Source organism: Drosophila virilis, unplaced genomic scaffold (genome assembly GCF_030788295.1).
Source record: "Drosophila virilis strain 15010-1051.87 unplaced genomic scaffold, Dvir_AGI_RSII-ME tig00002493, whole genome shotgun sequence".
NCBI lineage: Eukaryota > Metazoa > Arthropoda > Insecta > Diptera > Drosophilidae > Drosophila > Drosophila virilis.
Genome location: NW_027212928.1, coordinates 25,001 through 40,097, shown reverse-complemented (window position 1 = coordinate 40,097; position 15,097 = coordinate 25,001).

Sequence of the window (15,097 nt, the reverse complement as noted above, 5' to 3'; positions counted from 1 at the left end):
GGAAATTGTTTCTTTGCCAGCCAGAGACTTTGCCAGATCAGTGGATACCAACACATTCAAATATACTGCTATGTATGTATATTCACACGCATACAAACATAATTGCTTGCACGGCCCTCATAAAGCCGAAGCTAAGAGCAAATTCTATTTTTAGCTTTTTCGTTCTCTCGGCTGTGACAGCGCAATGCTACGGATTTCGTTTTCGTTCGCAATTTAAAAAAAAATCAAACTGCATAGTAGCATTTTGTTGTATGGCGTTACTCATCTTAGTGATTATATTGTCTTTGATACGACTTTAGAGGCGTTCAGGCATAATCCAACGGACGTAGCATCATACCACTGTTCGCTCGAACAAGTATTGTGCCATTGGTCCGTACCTGCGGTTCCTCTCGTACTGCTCAGGAATGCTGTCGCAACAACGTCTTGTGATTAGTAGGGTAACCTGTCTCACGAGGGTCTAAGCCCAGCTCACGTTCCCTTGCATGGGTGAACCAGAGCCGACATCGGAGGATCAAAAAGCGCCGTCGCTAAAGACGCTTGGCCACCACAAGCCAGTTATCCCTATGATAACTTTTCTGACATTTCTTGTTAAAAACTCTTTAAACCATAAGGATCGATAGGCCAAACTTTTGCTGTCCGTGTGTGTACCAAACGCCGAGATCAAGTCAGCATTTGCGCTTTTGCTCAATGTGTAGTTTCTGTCCGCCTACCTAGCCTACCTGGCAATGTCCTTGAATTGGATCATACCTGAGTAATTAGAGATATACCAAATTTTTAAATCAATAATACATAAATGCATTCTCTCATTAAAGAATTGGTTTGCGATTATATTACAAAAAAAATATAACATCAAAGACCAATACTAGAAGACAAAATAATTATATCCGTGTAATGGCTAGGAAATGATACAAGTTCCATCTAATCAAGTAAGGTAATAATAAGAATAGTGGTATTTCATTGTCGATACCAAACCGAAGTCTAATATCTCCTACTTTTTATTCACCTCTTATGTCTCCTTACACTGCCAGATTAGAGTCAAGCTTAAACGGGTATTCTTTCCGCGCTATTTATTCCAAGGCCGTTCCGTTGGCAGTAGTTTCGCTAGATAATAGATAGGGACAGAAATAGTTAGTGGGCCTAACGTGAGGATCTGTCATGTTGGCTTAATCTCACGGTATTCGAAAATACAACAAGCCGAAATAATGCGTCGGACTATCTCCCCTCCAAGACACTGTCCCTGCTCGAACAGTATCCCTTCGGTACCAATTGAATGAGGCCGGTCCAAAACCTCATAAAAAGCTATGTTTTGGTTGAAGCGCAACTCCACGTTGAGCAAGCTCTACCCGCGATTTGGGTATAAACCACAGCCACTACGACACTCCCCGAAGGGCCGCAACCAAAAAGTCAGGACGGAACAAGTTCCGTGGGCTCCTGGCTTTACTTAGAGTATTGGTCTTAGAGTTTGGCCGTTGATGTATACTAGCCAGTTTGGCCTCCACCGGCCAAAGAATGGGTCGTCTTAATGTTTTCGCAGCTCGAATTAGCTGGTTGTCCGAATCAACCTCAGACAATCAGCCAGGATCACCTCGAGGAGGCCCCTAATAATTATATGTGGGGCACAATGCACAATGCCTTCGAGTCGACTTGACTAATGATTTACGAAATACGCAACATGCCCTTCTACATCGGTCCATTAAACCCCAGTAGATAGGAACTTGAAAGTCAAAGGGCTTAACGTGAGTACCTGCCACGATTGGTTAATCTCACGGTTCCTAGTATAGGATTAATTCAAGCGTCAATCACCGCCTCCTTGGAACATCAAATCCGCAGGTACCAATTAAAGACCCGACTGTTTGGTTGTGACTTCTACCTTGCTTTGGCACGAGGACTACCTATGCCTCTTCCGTAACAAACGTCGCCTGGAAAATGCAGCTCTAGCAAACTCACTCATTCTTCTAACTCTAACACGAGTAGAGAGTGATTGACTTACGTCAAACCCGCCACTAACCTCACTTATACCCATCTTCCTCAGATCTCGAAGATCTGCATACCTTGTGCACTCACAGAGAACATGCTCCCATGTCTCAGCAGCCGAGCCACAACGGCATTCTGGACTGTCATAAAGGTTCCTCGAATGCAAAAATGCATTGAGGGAACCGTGACCAGTCAACAGGAATTCAAGACTCAGGCCGAACCCAAAGTCTGGTCGGCTGCTGGCAAATGTAACCTCCCGTATAAACCTTTCGCCTTGCCAGTCAGACAGAACACACCTTTTCACCAATCTCTTGCATTCACTAAGACCTAAACTCTCCCATCCCTACCCGCTAGCCAATCATCCTGCAGCAATGGCAGGCGCCTCTTGATCCTGTACATCAAGGCTCGAAGCCTGATCTCCAAGTCAAGAGGGGCTACTCATAACACTACCTGAATTGCCAGATAGATCCCTGCGGACAGCCACGAACCACATCTATGCTCACACATTTACACCGCCCTTCAGCACACGCACGTCTGCCAGAGAAATCGGTTTTCCAGAGAGCTAATTCTTGGCACCCGCATTCATTCAACCTGGTAGGGTCAGAATTTTTTACACTTTGAGCAGCGAGTCCCGGCATCTTTGTTGGTGGCATTTGCTTCTATTCTCTAAGCTTCACAGTGCACAATCACGTCCGTTCGATCAGACCATTTACTTCTGTCTGTCCACATCAATCCTTTGCCTCGCAACGCAACGAAAAGTAACGAAAACCAGCCGTAACCGCTTTTGCTTCTTGCAACGCAACGAAAACCAGCCGTAACCGCTTTTCCTTCTTGCAACGCTTTCTTCGTGTCCTTACACGAATCAGCTTACAATGAACTGCACGCACACCAACAACTCTATGCACGGGTCTCACTCAGTGAGAGAATTAACAGTCCTCTCACCGACTCTCAGTGATATAAGAAATACAAGTCGACAATGACAGTTACTCTGTTTTCTGTATTCATCTTTCTTTTAATTTCGACTCATACAATATTCATGTTGCTGTACTTAAATTCGAATAGCAATAACAATAACAATAGCAATGCTCCGACATATATATATATATCAATATTGTTTTAAGTATTGAATATATATATTCTTCTATCCTAAATATAAAATATTTGAAAGCAACGTAGATGAACAAATTACGTAGAGTAGGCATACAAACATCAATAAATATATAACAATTATAAATTGATAATATATTTTAAGCGAATGTATAACCCAATTATACGAATTATATTCGGCTAGTGGTCCTTTTTTCGAATCATCAAGCAAAAGATAAGCTTTAGTGGATCGCAGTATGGCAGCTGCTCAACCACTTACAACACCTTGCCTGTTACAAAAGTCGTTTACAATTGATTCTAGGCTTTGACATTGTATTAAATAATGTTTTCAAATATAACTAGCGCGGCATCAGATGATCGAAGATCCTCCCAATTTACTATGTTATAAATAACATTGGCATCACATCCATTGTCGTTAGTAAAATAAATAAAAAACTTTTAATGGTTTAGAAGCCATACAATGCAAATTGCCCCTTATTTATCATTGCAGACCAGTACAGATACGACCAAAGACAATATAAACACTAAGATGAGTAACGCCCATACATTTGAATGCGACGCAAAATTTCTTGCCTTTCATCTGGTCTTTGAGGCTTCGTAAGGCATGCCTGCCTTCAGCAAAGCTGGTCGATTCGGCTTAGCGTCGCTTCGTTTTCGAAGTACATTGAGCGAAAAAGTTTAGAATTTACGATCGACGCAAAGTGCTTGTGCTTTATCTATGAAATGCATGCTTTATTTAAATGATGTAACCTTAGATATTAACGATTAATTTTACAGGAAAATTTAAGAACTTATATAATTTTTACACAAGGCGCTTCTTGAGCAATAATTTTTTTTAAGAAAATAGCACATTTAGATTAATTTCACTTTTCTTTTTTGACAGTGTATGCTTGAGATAAGTTCTTGTCTCAGCCTATAGCGTGCGTGCACCTTTGGTTGTATGCGTGAATTATACATGCACAAGAACTTTAAAGTATGTATGTATGTGTTGTTATTCACTGCTCTGGCTTTAGTTGGCAAGAAATTAATTTTGTTAGTTTTCTAGCGCAGATCATGACCTATCCAAAATTTATGTTGATATATGAATGCATTTTGTGTACTGAGCTTGGCTACACAGAAAATATGTATTTCTAAGTCGATGCAAATATTTACATAATTTCTCTAAATTAAATTGATATTATTTTTGCTCTTCAGTTATGAAATAAAAGAGTTCTAAAAACTAAAATTTCATTTCAAGTCGACTCAAAGGTCATATTTAAATATAACCCCCTCGCGGTGTTCCCTGCGTACTTTGTTCTTTATAATTCGAACAAAAACAAATAAAATAAAACAAAATAAAAATTAATTAAATTTATCTTTGAAAACGACAAATTGCACTTTTATTTACTTAATTTATTTTGTACTTCTTAAAAATAATAATAATTTAATTAATAATTTCAAATATAAGAAATTTCATAAATATTTGCTTCGACCTAAAAAAATTTTGTTTTCCTCAGTACACAAAATGCATTCATACATCAACAGAAATTTTGGGTAGGTCGTGATCTGCGCTAAAAAACTAAGGAAATTGTTTCTTTGCCAGCCAGAGACTTTGCCAGATCAGTGGATACCAACACATTCAAATATACTGCTATGTATGTATATTCACACGCATACAAACATAATTGCTTGCACGGCCCTCATAAAGCCGAAGCTAAGAGCAAATTCTATTTTTAGCTTTTTCGTTCTCTCGGCTGTGACAGCGCAATGCTACGGATTTCGTTTTCGTTCGCAATTTAAAAAAAAATCAAACTGCATAGTATCATTTTGTTGTATGGCGTTACTCATCTTAGTGATTATATTGTCTTTGATACGACCTTAGAGGCGTTCAGGCATAATCCAACGGACGTAGCATCATACCACTGTTCGCTCGAACAAGTATTGTGCCATTGGTCCGTACCTGCGGTTCCTCTCGTACTGCTCAGGAATGCTGTCGCAACAACGTCTTGTGATTAGTAGGGTAACCTGTCTCACGAGGGTCTAAGCCCAGCTCACGTTCCCTTGCATGGGTGAACCAGAGCCGACATCGGAGGATCAAAAAGCGCCGTCGCTAAAGACGCTTGGCCACCACAAGCCAGTTATCCCTATGGTAACTTTTCTGACATTTCTTGTTAAAAACTCTTTAAACCATAAGGATCGATAGGCCAAACTTTTGCTGTCCGTGTGTGTACCAAACGCCGAGATCAAGTCAGCATTTGCGCTTTTGCTCAATGTGTAGTTTCTGTCCGCCTACCTAGCCTACCTGGCAATGTCCTTGAATTGGATCATACCTGAGTAATTAGAGATATACCAAATTTTTAAATCAATAATACATAAATGCATTCTCTCATTAAAGAATTGGTTTGCGATTATATTACAAAAAAAATATAACATCAAAGACCAATACTAGAAGACAAAATAATTATATCCGTGTAATGGCTAGGAAATGATACAAGTTCCATCTAATCAAGTAAGGTAATAATAAGAATAGTGGTATTTCATTGTCGATACCAAACCGAAGTCTAATATCTCCTACTTTTTATTCACCTCTTATGTCTCCTTACACTGCCAGATTAGAGTCAAGCTTAAACGGGTATTCTTTCCGCGCTATTTATTCCAAGGCCGTTCCGTTGGCAGTAGTTTCGCTAGATAATAGATAGGGACAGAAATAGTCAGTGGGCTTAACGTGAGGATCTGTCATGTTGGCTTAATCTCACGGTATTCGAAAATACAACAAGCCGAAATAATGCGTCGGACTATCTCCCCTCCAAGACACTGTCCCTGCTCGAACAGTATCCCTTCGGTACCAATTGAATGAGGCCGGTCCAAAACCTCATAAAAAGCTATGTTTTGGTTGAAGCGCAACTCCACGTTGAGCAAGCTCTACCCGCGATTTGGGTATAAACCACAGCCACTACGACACTCCCCGAAGGGCCGCAACCAAAAAGTCAGGACGGAACAAGTTCCGTGGGCTCCTGGCTTTACTTAGAGTATTGGTCTTAGAGTTTGGCCGTTGATGTATACTAGCCAGTTTGGCCTCCACCGGCCAAAGAATGGGTCGTCTTAATGTTTTCGCAGCTCGAATTAGCTGGTTGTCCGAATCAACCTCAGACAATCAGCCAGGATCACCTCGAGGAGGCCCCTAATAATTATATGTGGGGCACAATGTGCCTTCGAGTCGACTTGACTAATGGTTTACGAAATACGCAACATGCCCTTCTACATCGGTCCATTAAACCCCAGTAGATAGGAACTTGAAAGTCAAAGGGCTTAACGTGAGTACCTGCCACGATTGGTTAATCTCACGGTTCCTAGTATAGGATTAATTCAAGCGTCAATCACCGCCTCCTTGGAACATCAAATCCGCAGGTACCAATTAAAGACCCGACTGTTTGGTTGTGACTTCTACCTTGGTTTGGCACGAGGACTACCTATGCCTCTTCCGTAACAAACGTCGCCTGGAAAATGCAGCTCTAGCAAACTCACTCATTCTTCTAACTCTAACACGAGTAGAGAGTGATTGACTTACGTCAAACCCGCCACTAACCTCACTTATACCCATCTTCCTCAGATCTCGAAGATCTGCATACCTTGTGCACTCACAGAGAACATGCTCCCATGTCACAGCAGCCGAGCCACAACGGCATTCTGGACTGTCATAAAGGTTCCTCGAATGCAAAAATGCATTGAGGGAACCGTGACCAGTCAACAGGAATTCAAGACTCAGGCCGAACCCAAAGTCTGGTCGGCTGCTGGCAAATGTAACCTCCCGTATAAACCTTTCGCCTTGCCAGTCAGACAGAACACACCTTTTCACCAATCTCTTGCATTCACTAAGACCTAAACTCTCCCATCCCTACCCGCTAGCCAATCATCCTGCAGCAATGGCAGGCGCCTCTTGATCCTGTACATCAAGGCTCGAAGCCTGATCTCCAAGTCAAGAGGGGCTACTCATAACACTACCTGAATTGCCAGATAGATCCCTGCGGACAGCCACGAACCACATCTATGCTCACACATTTACACCGCCCTTCAGCACACGCACGTCTGCCAGAGAAATCGGTTTTCCAGAGAGCTAATTCTTGGCACCCGCATTCATTCAACCTGGTAGGGTCAGAATTTTTTACACTTTGAGCAGCGAGTCCCGGCATCTTTGTTGGTGGCATTTGCTTCTATTCTCTAAGCTTCACAGTGCACAATCACGTCCGTTCGATCAGACCATTTACTTCTGTCTGTCCACATCAATCCTTTGCCTCGCAACGCAACGAAAAGTAACGAAAACCAGCCGTAACCGCTTTTGCTTCTTGCAACGCAACGAAAACCAGCCGTAACCGCTTTTCCTTCTTGCAACGCTTTCTTCGTGTCCTTACACGAATCAGCTTACAATGAACTGCACGCACACCAACAACTCTATGCACGGGTCTCACTCAGTGAGAGAATTAACAGTCCTCTCACCGACTCTCAGTGATATAAGAAATACAAGTCGACAATGACAGTTACTCTGTTTTCTGTATTCATCTTTCTTTTAATTTCGACTCATACAATATTCATGTTGCTGTACTTAAATTCGAATAGCAATAACAATAACAATAGCAATGCTCCGACATATATATATATATCAATATTGTTTTAAGTATTGAATATATATATTCTTCTATCCTAAATATAAAATATTTGAAAGCAACGTAGATGAACAAATTACGTAGAGTAGGCATACAAACATCAATAAATATATAACAATTATAAATTGATAATATATTTTAAGCGAATGTATAACCCAATTATACGAATTATATTCGGCTAGTGGTCCTTTTTTCGAATCATCAAGCAAAAGATAAGCTTTAGTGGATCGCAGTATGGCAGCTGCTCAACCACTTACAACACCTTGCCTGTTACAAAAGTCGTTTACAATTGATTCTAGGCTTTGACATTGTATTAAATAATGTTTTCAAATATAACTAGCGCGGCATCAGATGATCGAAGATCCTCCCAATTTACTATGTTATAAATAACATTGGCATCACATCCATTGTCGTTAGTAAAATAAATAAAAAACTTTTAATGGTTTAGAAGCCATACAATGCAAATTGCCCCTTATTTATCATTGCAGACCAGTACAGATACGACCAAAGACAATATAAACACTAAGATGAGTAACGCCCATACATTTGAATGCGACGCAAAATTTCTTGCCTTTCATCTGGTCTTTGAGGCTTCGTAAGGCATGCCTGCCTTCAGCAAAGCTGGTCGATTCGGCTTAGCGTCGCTTCGTTTTCGAAGTACATTGAGCGAAAAAGTTTAGAATTTACGATCGACGCAAAGTGCTTGTGCTTTATCTATGAAATGCATGCTTTATTTAAATGATGTAACCTTAGATATTAACGATTAATTTTACAGGAAAATTTAAGAACTTATATAATTTTTACACAAGGCGCTTCTTGAGCAATAATTTTTTTTAAGAAAATAGCACACATAGATTGATTTCACTTTTCTTTTTTGACAGTGTATGCTTGAGATAAGTTCTTGTCTCAGCCTATAGCGTGCGTGCACCTTTGGTTGTATGCGTGAATTATACATGCACAAGAACTTTAAAGTATGTATGTATGTGTTGTTATTCACTGCTCTGGCTTTAGTTGGCAAGAAATTAATTTTGTTAGTTTTCTAGCGCAGATCATGACCTATCCAAAATTTATGTTGATATATGAATGCATTTTGTGTACTGAGCTTGGCTACACAGAAAATATGTATTTCTAAGTCGATGCAAATATTTACATAATTTCTCTAAATTAAATTGATATTATTTTTGCTCTTCAGTTATGAAATAAAAGAGTTCTAAAAACTAAAATTTCATTTCAAGTCGACTCAAAGGTCATATTTAAATATAACCCCCTCGCGGTGTTCCCTGCGTACTTTGTTCTTTATAATTCGAACAAAAACAAATAAAATAAAACAAAATAAAAATTAATTAAATTTATCTTTGAAAACGACAAATTGCACTTTTATTTACTTAATTTATTTTGTACTTCTTAAAAATAATAATAATTTAATTAATAATTTCAAATATAAGAAATATCATAAATATTTGCTTCGACCTAAAAAAATTTTGTTTTCCTCAGTACACAAAATGCATTCATACATCAACAGAAATTTTGGGTAGGTCGTGATCTGCGCTAAAAAACTAAGGAAATTGTTTCTTTGCCAGCCAGAGACTTTGCCAGATCAGTGGATACCAACACATTCAAATATACTGCTATGTATGTATATTCACACGCATACAAACATAATTGCTTGCACGGCCCTCATAAAGCCGAAGCTAAGAGCAAATTCTATTTTTAGCTTTTTCGTTCTCTCGGCTGTGACAGCGCAATGCTACGGATTTCGTTTTCGTTCGCAATTTAAAAAAAAATCAAACTGCATAGTATCATTTTGTTGTATGGCGTTACTCATCTTAGTGATTATATTGTCTTTGATACGACCTTAGAGGCGTTCAGGCATAATCCAACGGACGTAGCATCATACCACTGTTCGCTCGAACAAGTATTGTGCCATTGGTCCGTACCTGCGGTTCCTCTCGTACTGCTCAGGAATGCTGTCGCAACAACGTCTTGTGATTAGTAGGGTAACCTGTCTCACGAGGGTCTAAGCCCAGCTCACGTTCCCTTGCATGGGTGAACCAGAGCCGACATCGGAGGATCAAAAAGCGCCGTCGCTAAAGACGCTTGGCCACCACAAGCCAGTTATCCCTATGATAACTTTTCTGACATTTCTTGTTAAAAACTCTTTAAACCATAAGGATCGATAGGCCAAACTTTTGCTGTCCGTGTGTGTACCAAACGCCGAGATCAAGTCAGCATTTGCGCTTTTGCTCAATGTGTAGTTTCTGTCCGCCTACCTAGCCTACCTGGCAATGTCCTTGAATTGGATCATACCTGAGTAATTAGAGATATACCAAATTTTTAAATCAATAATACATAAATGCATTCTCTCATTAAAGAATTGGTTTGCGATTATATTACAAAAAAAATATAACATCAAAGACCAATACTAGAAGACAAAATAATTATATCCGTGTAATGGCTAGGAAATGATACAAGTTCCATCTAATCAAGTAAGGTAATAATAAGAATAGTGGTATTTCATTGTCGATACCAAACCGAAGTCTAATATCTCCTACTTTTTATTCACCTCTTATGTCTCCTTACACTGCCAGATTAGAGTCAAGCTTAAACGGGTATTCTTTCCGCGCTATTTATTCCAAGGCCGTTCCGTTGGCAGTAGTTTCGCTAGATAATAGATAGGGACAGAAATAGTTAGTGGGCCTAACGTGAGGATCTGTCATGTTGGCTTAATCTCACGGTATTCGAAAATACAACAAGCCGAAATAATGCGTCGGACTATCTCCCCTCCAAGACACTGTCCCTGCTCGAACAGTATCCCTTCGGTACCAATTGAATGAGGCCGGTCCAAAACCTCATAAAAAGCTATGTTTTGGTTGAAGCGCAACTCCACGTTGAGCAAGCTCTACCCGCGATTTGGGTATAAACCACAGCCACTACGACACTCCCCGAAGGGCCGCAACCAAAAAGTCAGGACGGAACAAGTTCCGTGGGCTCCTGGCTTTACTTAGAGTATTGGTCTTAGAGTTTGGCCGTTGATGTATACTAGCCAGTTTGGCCTCCACCGGCCAAAGAATGGGTCGTCTTAATGTTTTCGCAGCTCGAATTAGCTGGTTGTCCGAATCAACCTCAGACAATCAGCCAGGATCACCTCGAGGAGGCCCCTAATAATTATATGTGGGGCACAATGCACAATGCCTTCGAGTCGACTTGACTAATGATTTACGAAATACGCAACATGCCCTTCTACATCGGTCCATTAAACCCCAGTAGATAGGAACTTGAAAGTCAAAGGGCTTAACGTGAGTACCTGCCACGATTGGTTAATCTCACGGTTCCTAGTATAGGATTAATTCAAGCGTCAATCACCGCCTCCTTGGAACATCAAATCCGCAGGTACCAATTAAAGACCCGACTGTTTGGTTGTGACTTCTACCTTGCTTTGGCACGAGGACTACCTATGCCTCTTCCGTAACAAACGTCGCCTGGAAAATGCAGCTCTAGCAAACTCACTCATTCTTCTAACTCTAACACGAGTAGAGAGTGATTGACTTACGTCAAACCCGCCACTAACCTCACTTATACCCATCTTCCTCAGATCTCGAAGATCTGCATACCTTGTGCACTCACAGAGAACATGCTCCCATGTCTCAGCAGCCGAGCCACAACGGCATTCTGGACTGTCATAAAGGTTCCTCGAATGCAAAAATGCATTGAGGGAACCGTGACCAGTCAACAGGAATTCAAGACTCAGGCCGAACCCAAAGTCTGGTCGGCTGCTGGCAAATGTAACCTCCCGTATAAACCTTTCGCCTTGCCAGTCAGACAGAACACACCTTTTCACCAATCTCTTGCATTCACTAAGACCTAAACTCTCCCATCCCTACCCGCTAGCCAATCATCCTGCAGCAATGGCAGGCGCCTCTTGATCCTGTACATCAAGGCTCGAAGCCTGATCTCCAAGTCAAGAGGGGCTACTCATAACACTACCTGAATTGCCAGATAGATCCCTGCGGACAGCCACGAACCACATCTATGCTCACACATTTACACCGCCCTTCAGCACACGCACGTCTGCCAGAGAAATCGCTTTTCCAGAGAGCTAATTCTTGGCACCCGCATTCATTCAACCTTCTCAAAACACTCGCCCAACTCAGGTAGTCGAAAAAAGCTTTAAAATCAACAAAGATGCCCAAGACATACGTGGAGCTGCTAGCATCAACAGAGTCACTAACACCTCCACGCATCCTCAACACATCTGCCCTGCCTAAAACCAAATTGCCTGTCAGACATTTGGTCACTCATTCTTTCCCGAAGCCTTTCTACCATAATCCTTTCCAGAACTTTTCCAAGAACCGAAAGAAGACTGAAGAAAGATCTAGGATTGCTGTTGATCCTGTCAGGCGACTTCAGGAGCACTATCACTCTCGCACACTTCCATTCACTGGGGAAAGAACCTCATTCAGACACTTCGCATACATTGCTTTCATATACTCTGGAATTGACTTTCAGACACTTTTACACATTTCTCCCGTGAACCCATCCATACCAGGGGACTTCCTCCACCTCCAACTCACTATCCAGAAGCGGATCGAGACATTCATGCAATGCCTCCAAGCCGTTAACTGAACGTTACAAACACGCCGCGACGGCAAACGGCTTCTTTGGCTCTGCACTCCGCCACCCTATGGTCGAAGCCAAGGCAGCGGTAGCATCCCGGTACCAGGTCAAAACTTCTCACTCTAAACGAAAACCATTTTATGTAGCAGCGTCCGATTTCTAAAAGGGACTGCATGGCCACCACAGCACCCTCGAGGACGATATTGCATATATGCTGCATTACCTCCCCCCGCCCATGGCTTACTTGTCATCCGGACACGTTTCTTAAAGATTTCAAGTGACATTTTGTCCTTTAAGTTCATCTCGTAAAGGTCACCCATGAACTCGTCAGGGGTGATCTGCAAGTGAACGCCCTGAACAAGAACTTTCGGCCCTAATTTATCATTCACACACACTTCCAATCTCACCTCGTTGAACTTTGTGTTCTCCACCAGTTTCTCACGCTCGGCGACCGATGGAGTCCGAATTAACGCACCTTCATCCCTTAGAGGTTTCACCTCATGTATCCGCACGCCAAGAGAGGGAACTACCTCCTTCACCACCTGCTCAACCACGTCCTTAGCGGTTTTGCCAGCAGCCTTGCTGCGCACAACCAAGGACCCCTCTGGCGGCGTTCATCGACGAAGCCCGCGCTTGGCCGGCTGGAACATGCAAAGCATGCGAAACGCCTGCACCCCTGCAAATTGGCTCCAAGCGCCCCTGCAGCCGCTCATTCCGCGCCACAAGCGCGAACAAGAGCTGCTCATACTGCCCTGTTTAATCAAGTAACTTGCAAATGAGCGACCCCGTGGCTCTCTCCTTGAGTGCAAGCTGCAATAAAGCTCCAGTTATCCCCTTCATCTGATCGACAGCTGTTCCTTTCCGCTTCCTCAAAGCCGCCGCACTTGTCGACGGCCCCTCTACGGCAGGTTCAGACACATTCAAAGCGCTCGCGGCATGAGGAACGGCAAAAACCCGCTCCTCCACACTTGCACCCGTTGCTCCTGGCGAGCCAGCTGCGGCTTCCGCGGGAACAGCGCTGATTCGTACTGGGCGGATAAATTGCATGCATCTGTTGATGGAAACAGTCTCCGTGAGGTGGGGCACTATGCTCCGCAACACGGATGAGTAAGTCAACCCACGCGTCTAATGAGTGGTAAAGCTTATTTGACAGGGATCAAATTGCGCATTAACCCCCTACCCACGGATCTCGGATGTCGCGGGGAAGGCACGATTCTCCTGTCATTAAATCACATCCTGAAACGTTGCTATAGAACACATGGGAGTCGAGTGTCAAGACACAATGGTGCAGTTTCCTATCTCAAGGGGGGGCCTTGAAAAAAGGGGCTACACCGTCCATGCCGAACCAAGCCTTCACGGCGAAAATCGAGTCTACAAACCCGACTTAATTGCATTCCGACAAGATCGCACAATAGTGCATGACGCGCAGGTCGTGCCAGACGGACTTGATTTAGACAGAGCTCATCAGAGCAAAGTTGAGATTTATAACAGACAGGACTTACTGACGACATTGCGAAGGGACTATCGCCCGCATGAGAATATCGAAGTCATCTCCGCTACACTAAACTGGCGGGGTATTTGGAGCTGTCAATCCGTAACAAGTTTGAAAACTCTAGGTATCCTGAATGCTGCTGACAGCAATGTCATCAGCTACAGGGTAGTGTCTGGTGGAGTATTCTGCTATAAGAAATTCATGTTTTATGCCGGATATCATCGTGGCGTGCATTAAAATCTATTTACGATTCCTATTATTTGCTTGCTATCTAAGCATAACATCATAAAAAAAGGTACAAAGAATCCGGACCGGTCCGGACACATTCTGTCGTCCTTACCTAACAGAAGTATCCTGCTAGGTGGGGCGTAGGTGCTGGAAGGTCCAGACATTTGCGACAGCCCGGTAGAAGATAAAAAAAAAAGTCCTTAAGTACCTTAAGTACCTTAAAAGAGTCATAGTCACTCCCGCCGTTGGCCCGCGCATACATGAATATCTTCACTTTGACATTCAGAGCACTGGGCAGAGATCACATTGTGTCAATACCCGCTAGGGCCATCACAATGATTTGTTTTAATTAGATAGTCGGATTCCCCAAGTCCGTTGCAGTTCTGAATTGATTGTTAATTGATAATCGTTATAATTAAAAAGAACTAATTGGTTGCCCAACTAGTAATCTCAAAAGTTTTAGCAAGAAAGTTCCACAATTGGCTACGTAACTAAACTATCCGGGGAACAAGAAACTACCATAAATTAAAATTTATTAACCCAGAACAAGCACATAAACCATGTTATTGTTTCCCAATCAGAAGAGACTATCTCAATCTTCAAAGCCAATCCCTATCCCGAAGTTACGGATCTAATTTGCCGACTTCCCTTACCTACATTATTCTATCGACTAGAGACTCTTCACCTTGGAGACCAGCTGCGGATATTGGTACGGCCTGTTGAGAAGTTTGCGTGTCCCCACCATAAATTTTCAAGGTCCAAGGAGAAAATATCGACACAACAGTATATGTCATGCTCTTCTAACCCATCTACCGTATCTCTCTGCGAAAGACTTCCATGGTAGTACGGCTATAAAACAAAAAAGAAAACTCTTCCGATACCTTTCGACGACTTCTTTATGGATGTTCCTGTTGCCAGGATGAGCACGAGGCCCATATTTAATAACAAACGGATACTCAACAGGTTACGGAGTTGGAACCGTATTCCCTTTCGTTCAAAATTATTCAAGTGTATAAAAATCGGTTAGATGACAGATATATTT